Source organism: Cryptomeria japonica, unplaced genomic scaffold (genome assembly GCF_030272615.1).
Source record: "Cryptomeria japonica unplaced genomic scaffold, Sugi_1.0 HiC_scaffold_25, whole genome shotgun sequence".
Classification (NCBI taxonomy): domain Eukaryota; kingdom Viridiplantae; phylum Streptophyta; class Pinopsida; order Cupressales; family Cupressaceae; genus Cryptomeria; species Cryptomeria japonica.
This window is the reverse complement of record NW_026728847.1, coordinates 525,890-533,366: the sequence shown is the minus strand read 5'-3', so window position 1 is coordinate 533,366 and position 7,477 is coordinate 525,890.

The following is a 7,477-nucleotide window of genomic DNA, read 5'->3' as shown; positions in this document are numbered from 1 at the left end:
CTAATTTGGTCCTACAGATATTACAAAAATCTATTTCATTTCATTTAGCCATGTTGATGTCATGTGCTAAGATGGCATTGAAGTAACTACCCACATATTATGAATTTTGTTTTTGTTGATGACTCATTTGTATGTTGCATCATAGTTTGACTCCATGTACCCCATATCTACTTTCATAGTGACACTTTAAAGCATGTAACAACAACAAATCCATGGACCCATGATCAAATACACACTATGATAATCAAGCTTTTAATTTAATTTGAGGCATGTGAAGAGAGTTAAATTTGCATGATAAACCTATATGTGAATTAAGACTATAAATTGTATTAATACTTACATATTAGTATGAATAATTGAATCATTGACAAAATAAAACATATTATAAAAGAGTTTTACATCAATTGAGATGAACCAAAATAAATAACTTATAACAGAGTTTCAAGAGAAGTGTCAATAAAAAACAAGTGCTTGTAAAATAAATTCATTACATTGGCCACAAAGGATATGAAAGAATTAGATGGTGCAAAGCCATAAAAAGTACCCAAGTTTATTAAAAATGAAGTGGCCACAAGGACCTTTTTAGCAATACTTTAGAGAAATAGAAATTTGGTTAGACATGGTACATCACCATTCAATATGCAATTTGAACTATGGGTAAATATACGCATTTAATCAAAATATGTTTTGATAAAAATAACATCTTGTCTAGTTTGTTGATCCCATTCACAAGTTTTCCATGCTATAATAAGATTGTCAAGAATAAAACTTCCAACAATAAAACCATTTTGCTCAGTTCTAAAAATTCCTTGCATAATAGACTTAATCTGTATGGCCAAAGCCTTAGCAATGATTTTATAAGAAGTATTAAGAAGAGTAATAGGCCACCAACTAGAAATAGTATCCTCTCTTTTTCCTTTGGTGAGAAGATTGATTATGCCACCATTAATAATAGATCCTAAAGATCCTTTCTTAAAGGCCTCTAAGTATAAGCTGTAAAATGTATCCTTAATATGCTACCACATAGCCTGGTAGAATTTGATAGGAAGCCCATCGCTGCGTGGACTTTTTCTAGGGGCAATAGAGAAGAGAACATTTTCTATCTCCTCCAAAGAAAGGATTCTATCTAGATAATGGTTGTATTTAGGATCTATTTTGTTAGGAATATAATCCTTAACCATGTCTTCAAGGGTTTGGTGAATGTCTTGCCATTGATAATCCTTGAAAAAAATTTCAAAAAAGAATTTGAAAAGCTGACAAATATCTGAAGGATCATGGTGAAGAACATCAAATTCATCTCTAATAGCACCAATGTTTTTCTTCTTGTGTTTATAATTCAAATAATTAAAAAAATACTTGGTGCCCCTATTTCCTTCTTTTATCCAATGTAGCCTAGCCTTGAATTTAGCCCCTTGTCCTTTGTAACAACCAATTTTGCATAGATGATCTTCAATAATTGCAAAGGAGGTTTGAATCCTACTATTATTAGGATCTTCATTGAGGAGTTTCTTTTCATGAACAAGTTTGCCTTGAAGAGATTTTTCCTTTTGTTTATGTTGTCAAGCCATTTGTTTACCAAATGAGCATAAGAAAGAGGTTCATTGAGAAATTGCAGCACACCACCAATTAATCGATGAACCTTCTTTGTGTGGCTTAGGAAGAGAATTCCAAATCTCCTCAAGGGAAGCTAAACAAACAGGGTTTTTTAAGTGGGAAACATTGAGCTTGAAGGGGAGAGAATTTTCAATATTAAGATTTGGAGACAAGATAATGCTGCAAACAATAGGGTAATGATCAGATAGGGTAGTAGAGAAGTCCACATTAACACACAAACCCAGTTGATCATAAACCAATGACAACGTAGGAGAGATATAAAATCTATCCAATCAGCTTAGTTTTCTATCACCTCCCATTTTGCAATTAGACCAAGTATACCAATTATTGGAATGGCTAGAGAGTTTATCATGAATAGGATCAATTACTCTAAATGAATTTTGGCAAAATAGCCAACCATTAAATTCATCCTTGCTAAGATTTCAATTTTTTGACCAACTACGGTCTTGAGAATGCTCAACCATGTTAAAGTCACCCCCAAGAACCCAATCAACAATTGGTAAATTATTGAATGATGTGCCGACAGAACCAACAGAACAAAGAAATGGTTGTCCTTGATGATGTGCCGACCTCTAGCTTTGCTCCTCATTCCTCCAGACGAAGAACAAGATAGACCACCAATGAGATAGAAATGAAGACTAAAGACACCCATCAGAAGTAGGAGAACAAAGACCTAAGAGAAGCTGCTAAGGCTATGATAATGCTGGTTAAGGACATGGAAGAGTCTATAAAGTTTTTCTCTGAATGTAATTCTGGTCTTTAGTTGCCAGTCTCTCACTGACTTTTTGCTATCTTTTTCATTTGTTGTTGTTTTCTCTACTGGTCTTTTGCATCTTTTCTTTCTATGTCCTATTCTCTCTAGTTTCTTTCATGCTTATCTTCTCGTTATGTAAGCGGGTTTCGGGTCCCTTAAAACCTTATTCTCCTTAATAAAAAACAACTAGTAAATTATTGGACATCCAATTCTAAAGTTATGTTCAAGCTTTAGTACAATTGGGGGCATAAATAGAACAGAATCCAATGAGTTGTCCATTAATAAAGGTGAGGACCCAAACACAACAATGAGAATGGTCCTCACCCTCATCAATGACATATTTAGAGATCCATGGTGCAACCCCTATAACAACACCACCTTTACCATCGGTATAAGAGGTATGAAAAATGGTAGCGTCTCTCCAAACATTGCATAAAGAAACTTCAAGTCTTAGGCTACTAAGGTTAACTTCATATAGAAAGATAACATCTAGCTTCCATTTCATAACAACCTCTTTAAATTTAAATTTGCGGTGAGGGAGTGAAATCCCTTTGACATTCCAAGCCTATAGTTCATAATGAGGAGTGAAAGAAGCATCCTTTTGAGTCAACACATTGAACTTATTGTCAAGATTGAGATCACTATATTTAAGGCCAGTGGAGGAGGGACTAGACCTATGATGAGAAGAAGGAGGAGAAATGGCATCACCCATGGATCTAGGATGAGAAGGGGAAGAAGAATCATGAGGTTGAGGAGAAGAATAGTGAGAGGGGAAGATAGACTCAATGACAGGGGGATTGGGAAAGGGGGGGAAAAGGAGAGGAGGTAGAGATGAAGGTTGAGGAGAAGGACAAGGAGAAGGAGTGGAAGGTTCTTTCTGCTTCTTGATCAATCTCCACCCATCTGACATGAAGACATATTTTAAAAAGGAAGATTGAGGAGATGAATTGGGTGAAGAAGGAAGAGGAGATTGGAAAGAAGAAAGGGGAGGAGTAGCAGGCTGAAAAGTGGATGAAGAAACATTCAAAGGGGGTCAAACTGACCTATTCTTCTGATAGGGCATTCACGAATCAAATGACCTTCTTTCTTGTAGTAAAAACATGCATTGGGTTTGTTTAGATAGACAATTGTCTGATCAATTTCAAAACCTAGTCCAAATAATTTTATATTTTTTGGTAAAGCCTTAGTCAAGTCTATTTCTACATAGGCCCTTGGATGCACCTACAAACTTGCACCAAACAACACGTCCTGATTGGGCCACAATGTTTTTTAAAAATGGCCTAAAAGCTAAGTTGAGATAAGGCATCTCTACCCACATGAGATAATGAGAGCGAGAAGGCCATTCAGGGTGGAAATTAAAGTGCCAGGCTTGTAAGTAATATATTTGTCCACAAATGATACAAGTACTATATTGTTAAACTACCTGGGCATGGTCTAAATATTTAAACATACATGAAACGTATCCCTTTCCAAGACCTCATACAAATTCAATCTCCCATCCCCAATTCTCCTAATTCACCCGAGCCCATTTATAAAACTTAGATTCACCAGGAATGCCCTTTAAAAAAAATAAGATAATAGTATGACTTTGATGCTAAAAAATGACATCTACAATATCATCAGGGAACTACATTTCTAGGGTTTTACCAGTATTGAAGGGCGGCTGATCTTCTGGCATCATTTATTTGGCTCCATCACCCATTTCAACTTCATTCTTTTCAGAGTCGGTTTGAACTACATCACCATTGGCAACTTTAGCATTATTTTCTTCATCTTTTTCATCCGCCTCTAAAATGGAGGGCTCCCCAGCTTGTCTAGCCACTAATTTTAGATGCATGGTAGCGCTAGGGTTTGAGGAGAATGCTCCAGAAGGTCGATGTGCTTTGTTTGCTAGGGATCCTGTAATTGCAGAGCCTTGTCACTTTCATTGTCAGTTTAGGGATGTTATGTGTCACTTATTTACATTTATGTTTAGGTCTTTATTAAAAATATTTTTTGGAGGGAAAATGTTTTTTTTACTTGTTTTTATCACTACACATAGTATAGAAGACAATGGTGTTATATTCATGAGACCACCATATTTTGAAGCTTAAAGTTTTAAGTTGCACTCCACTACAAAATTCATGGGACTAGCAGCCTTAAAATTTTCTCAAAAAATCTCAACAAGTATAGCTCTATTTTTTAGGAAGCCCCCCTCCATGGGACCCCAACCTTAGGTTGGGTCTCATGGGGGGGGTTGAAGGATTTAATTTTAAGGAGTGGGAGGTCCCATGAAGTAAAAAAATAAAAATCGTACAATATTAATTGGAATCCTTTCTTGAAAAATAGCAGCCCCTACTTTTTAGGGCTGCAAGTTTAAGTTGGTGGAAAAGGTGGGGGCCTAGAAATTTCCCCACTAGCTTAGGCTTTTTTCTCCACTTGTCAAGTTCTACAAAATTCATGGGACCAACCACTTAAAATAATCCTAAAAAATCTCAACAGCTAATTTTTTTTAGGAAGCCCAACTCCATGAGACCCCAACCTTAACATTTACTTGAGAACTATTTTGTTTTAATAATTTCATTTTTTAGCTTCCAAGAGTTCATTAATATTTTGTTTCAACAATTGTGATGCACCTTTAACAATCACCTCATTACATCCACCACCTTGTTTCTACTGTAGATTAGTCTTTAGTTCAATTTTAAAAAACAAATAGTGGTACAATGAGAATATGACATAGGCTATTATATGCACTTTATATGCATTCCTCTCATAACTCACAAAATACAAGATGAAAGAGAAACTCTAGCACACAAAATCAAACCCAATAGTCTAACATTCAAACCATTTTCTTCCTCAAACACATGAATATGTAACATTTAGATCTGAAAGGTGGATGAAAGATTTTTTTTTTGCCATCTTATCATATCTAAATATAGATAATAATACAAGTAGGGAGGATGTGAGACCATAAATGTGACTAAGACATTCATAACAAAAAAACTTAAAAATATAAAAAACCAAACACTAAACACAATAATCAATCATAATAACATTTAGCCTTTTTTTTTTTTTTTAATATGAAAACTCAAACATTCAAATCAACCAATAATATGCATAAAGGTCAAGAAAGAAACTCAACCATCAACCCATAAATTAAGAAATCGAATATTTGAAAATAGAAGTTGCAAACCTCGGAGCATATAGTAGACAATGGGTTAGGTAGGTAAACATGAGATGGTAGACAAGCGTGTTGGATGGGTTTAAATTTGATGCAAAACAAGAAGCGTGGAGTGCAAGGAAAAGTATATATTTCTTAATCATCCGATACAGAAACGTGGTCAAAAGTGAGAGAAAAATCAATGTCTGGTATTTTGTGGAAAAGTGATAGAAGAAAAATCGCATGCTGAAAATATGACCTATTCAATGAACATCAACACATCAAAGTCTGATGTTGTGTGGAAAATCTGATAGTACCTTTGCATCATAAAGAAATATTGATTAGAAGAAAATTTGAAAATATTATTATATATTTTCTTAGTTTTTCTATATGTTAGTAATTTGTATTTTTGAAGGCCTTAAGGCCATTTTTAGGCCTAGCAAGCGACAAAAAGACCATGGCTAGGCATGCTCTTTCAAATTCTCATCTACAACTCTTGGAGACCTTTCCAACGAGTTAAACGGCTCGTGATTTTGAGTCCCGAGCTGAAAGTTATGCTTAGTTGAAGTTAGGATAAAATTTCACATAGTTTTTTAAAATTTTGTAGTTTTTAGATTTTATTATGTAATGGACAAATGTGATTGTTGGACTTTGATTCTCAAGGGGTTTTTATGACCCTTGGAATCTCATGAACTTCTATATGTTGGATTTTCGAATGGAATAAATTACTTTTTGGCTTGCTTCAATTCTGTATTATCTTGTTCATCCACAACACCGCAGGTTCTCACTTAGGTGTTGTCATCCGAATCCATAATTCAGATCAAATATGACAAGAATTCAATAGGAATTTCTTGGATATTTAATGTCTTTCTACTAGGCTGACAAGACGATCATATTCATCATGGTTGTCTATTTTTTGTTCCACAAATATTTAATTTACCGTGGAATTTCCTCTCTTTTCGATCATCATTTTTCTGCATCGGTTTTCAAAGAGTGTTTATTAGACACTCATAAAATGAATTAAATCTATGTGTTTGATATTCGCCCCAATAGTGTTGATGATATCGGTTTTGTAATGGCTTTCATTACCTATACCATCGCATGCTTTTAAAAATAATAATAACAATTATTTTAAAAATTTAGTAATATAAAATAAATATGTAACATAAATATATAATTTTGTTAATGTAGATGCAAGCCCTAGTTAATATTTTTTGCCGATAGGCAATTCCCTATGGGGTTGCACCCCTACCAGAATTGTCTCACACCGTGAAATCCTCACTTCCCATTACCGCCAAATTTTTTCCTGATAGTCTTTATGTGACAACTCCTATAACGTGTGGTTAGGGTTTATAGTCCAGCTATGGTGGACATTGATGTGGTTGCTTGCATGTGGGTTGTGTATCCATCCGGAGGTGTATTACTGGCGAAGACTGCCTAAACCCATCTTCAATCGACTCTTTACTTAGACTAGATCTACTCCATCATATGGTTCAACCGGATCAAGATAAGAATCCACTGCTTAATCTACTGATGAATGAACAGAGTCAACTGCATAACTTGGTATGTAACATTGTCTGCAATCTTATAATTTGTTCATGGTAGTTTGTTTTTAATTGTATCAATTGGGTTTTTTGGGTTTGTTGTTTAAGAATGGTTGTTTATCGAGGATCCCTATACCCTGAACCCTTAACCCTTATGGTGGCTAGTTCATATGCAATCCCTACCCTGCTTGTCCTTGAGCCTACCAGTGAACTCCCTATAGATGGTGGCAGGCCAACTATCTATCTCCAATCCAGACTTCTCATTTAGAACTTCTCATTCAGTGGTCAGATAGTTGATTGAGTGATTGATCAAGAGAACTGATCATTTGGTAGGAGCCCCTCAACCGGTTCCATGATGATCCCACCTTCGATGTTCAAGAGTCATAAGTCCAACACCCACCCAGGGGGTTCAATTTTGTTGTTATA